This window comes from Silene latifolia, chromosome Y (genome assembly GCF_048544455.1).
Source record: "Silene latifolia isolate original U9 population chromosome Y, ASM4854445v1, whole genome shotgun sequence".
Classification (NCBI taxonomy): domain Eukaryota; kingdom Viridiplantae; phylum Streptophyta; class Magnoliopsida; order Caryophyllales; family Caryophyllaceae; genus Silene; species Silene latifolia.
Genome location: NC_133538.1, coordinates 452,591,436 through 452,594,822, shown reverse-complemented (window position 1 = coordinate 452,594,822; position 3,387 = coordinate 452,591,436).

The following is a 3,387-nucleotide window of genomic DNA, read 5'->3' as shown; positions in this document are numbered from 1 at the left end:
GTTTTGGCTTTCATGGGCTTTAATTAGTCCGTGAATGTGTTTTAGCTTATGGACTTAGTAGTTTTTCTATATAAACGCATAATAACTAGGTCTTTAGCATCTATTCTATTAAGTTTTTATCTTATCATTTTCATCTTTCACAAAAGACTGCGTTACTTTTTCTCTTTCACTGTAACTTTGCTTTCGGGGTTATTTAGCTCGGATTTGTTTGTTCTTTACGCCGGATTCTTGTGATTGTAATCTCTTTCTCCCTTTTTAATTTTAATCTTTCATTTATTCATCTTAATTACTTGTTTTGCTCTTCCTTAATTTCTGCCCTAATTTTTGTTTATCCATGTTAATTACTATTTCATCATGCTTTACATTAGTTATCTTAATATTGTTATTATTGACAACATTAGCGATATGAGTAGCTAAATCATTTAATGTCGGGATTAGGGGATCTACGGTAGAAATGTGACGATGTAGTAAATGGGTTAGATGAACTAATTGTGAGACTCTGTCCCCATAGCAATATAACTGTATCTACCGACGTAGTTGAGTGCATGCTTTTGAGTCACCCTTTTAATCTGGTTAAGTTTAATCCTGAATCGGAAGATTGGACTAAATAGACTTGCTATGAACAGTAGACTACCCTGACGAGGACGAAAGTTAAGTTAGTGGTAATTTAGGATATAAAGTGGACCGGAAGGACCTTTCCATATCCGTCTCGCAGTAATTTATCTAAGTTGTTTACAGTTGAGTCACTGGACTACCGTAGTGAACCGAAATCCTGACATGTCCCCTCTCTATTGATAGTTTAATCTCATTTTCTGCCTTTATTTCTCTTTCCTTGCTTCTCTTCCTTTTACACCTTTAGTTTAGGGAACCAATTACAACCCCCCCTCCCCATTTGTGACGAAATAGACGGACCTTTACAGATATCTTGCCTCCCTGAGGAGATCGACCTGACTTCCCTAGCTATATAGTTAGTTTAGTTAGTTATTTTTGATAGGTATACGACAACCCTGTCACTAAGTTTAAGCACCGTTAGATCCAATTTAAATGGCAAAGTCCAAAACCTAATGTGCTCGAGTCTGGCATACTCACCATGATGCATATGTTATGTTATGAGGGTGTCCCTTTCGAGCATGACGACGTTATGAGGAAGGTTGGCCGGCGCTATCTGGTTATCCAATTGGCTGCGGCACTTGTATTATCCGATATGAACAAAGTTCGAAAAGATACCATGGAGAACGTGACAAAATTTATCGACGGAAAGGAAAGCTTATGGCAAGTCGTATATACTAGGCGTAAAGTTTCGAAGATTTTGAATAAAAAATAACAATTGGCTATTAATGTTTCATTCGCCTGTTAATGTTTCATTTTGTGTATTGTTTTGAATATACTGTAACTGGTACTTGTCATACTTTCCTATGCAAGTTTTCATTTAAAACTTTATGGCCAACCTTTGAAATGTTGCTTCACAAGTTTTGTAATTTTCTACAAAAATGGAACCCTAATGATGAACATGGATTTTATTTCCAATGAACATTGTAACCTTAAGCCTCACCTTCGGAATTTTAATTACAAATTAGTAGTTTTTAATGTACCAACAAATTTTAATCTTCACTTTCTGAAACTTTAATATTGAAACATTAACACACAAAATTTGGAACTTCACTACTGAAACTTTATGTGTTCATTTTGAAATTTTAAATCACAAACTGTAAAACTTCAAAAACGTACTTGAACTTTTAATCCCCTACTTCAACATTCACACTTTAAATGTGCACTTTGAAATTTTAACCCACAACTTATGAAACTTTAACCTCTACACGGCTTTCTGATTAAAAACTTCACTATTGAAACTTTAAGCATGAACTTTGAAATTTCAACTCACGCATGATGAAACTTCAACTACGTAGATGATATTTTAATTCCAATTTTCACTCTTGAAACTTTGACCATGCATTTCGAAATTTCAACTCATAAAGTATGAAACTTCAGCCTTTGGACATGACTTTCTGATCCAAAAGTTCACTATTGAAACTTTAAGCGTTAAATTTGAAATTTTACATCAAAAAAACTTAAACTTTATCCTCGTACTTTAAGCTTTAAATTTGAAATTTTACATCAAAAAAACTTAAACTTTATCCTCGTACGTGCTTTCAAAATTCCCATGTCTAATAGAGCAACTTTTTTGCGCGAATTTTAAATTTCTAATTTTCAATATTAGAAACTTCAACACTGTGCCGGGAACTTCAAACGTCAACTTTGAAATTCTATACCAATACTTGTGAAACTTCAAGCGTGAACTTTGAAATTCTATATCAATAATTGTCAATTCCCAATGATCCTACTAAAACTTTAAGCATCAATTTTAGAATTTTAATTAAAAAAACTTCGAACTTCAACACTGAAATGGAAATTTAAATGGAATCCTACTATTCATAAGGTATTTTCAAAACCACTGTCTTACAATACAAACATCTAAGATACTTTGCATACAAAAGTTTTAACTTCAAAGTTTTTCCAACAAGGCTAAGAAATTCACTTCAAGAATACAATCTAATAAAAAAAAAACAGTCTAGTTCTCCGATAAGTCCTCTACTTCTTCCTCCTCCTCTTCTTCAGATGATTCTGACAACTGCGGTAGACGCTCAACAAAAGGGTTAGGGCAGTTCCTCTTGTCATGGTATGCCATTTGCTTGCAATTATTGCACATGCGTTTCAGCTTACTTGCAATAGCAACAACCTTTGCTTTACTAGACAAAATCCTTTTCCCACTCACTTTGTTTTTGGAATATTTATGTAGCAGTATCAAAATCTCCTTAATTGCTTTACAACCAAGTAATTTTTCCATTTGCTATTGTTTATTCAACTTCTCACCAATCGGTATTAGCTTCTCCCTAAATTCCCTTATTAAATTTGTTAGACCCTTAACGTCTTCCTTTTCCCTTTCTACAAGCATTCCAATTGTTTCGTGAACTTTCGACCACAATTTTGTCATCTGAAGTTGCTTATTGTCTATAATATCCATATCATCTGTAAACTCCCCGGTACAACTATAGTCACCACTCCGCAATGCATCCTTTGTCCATCTTCTAGCAACTCCAGATTCCGGAATTTTTTGAATCCCATTACCGGAATAAATCCAAATTATGTACCTGCAGAGTAGTCCCTTCCTCTCAAAAGGTTTACAGGAACAACTCGCCTCAAATGTACCTGAGTTAGCAAATAAAATTTGAATCTTTATGTTTTTCAGAAACTTTATTACTTACACTTTGAAACTTTATTATATTTTTCATGAAACTTTTTCCAGAAAATTTATTACTTACACTTTGAAACTTTAATACAGTTTCATGAAACATTTTTAACTCAACTTTGAAACTTTAATACAACCTA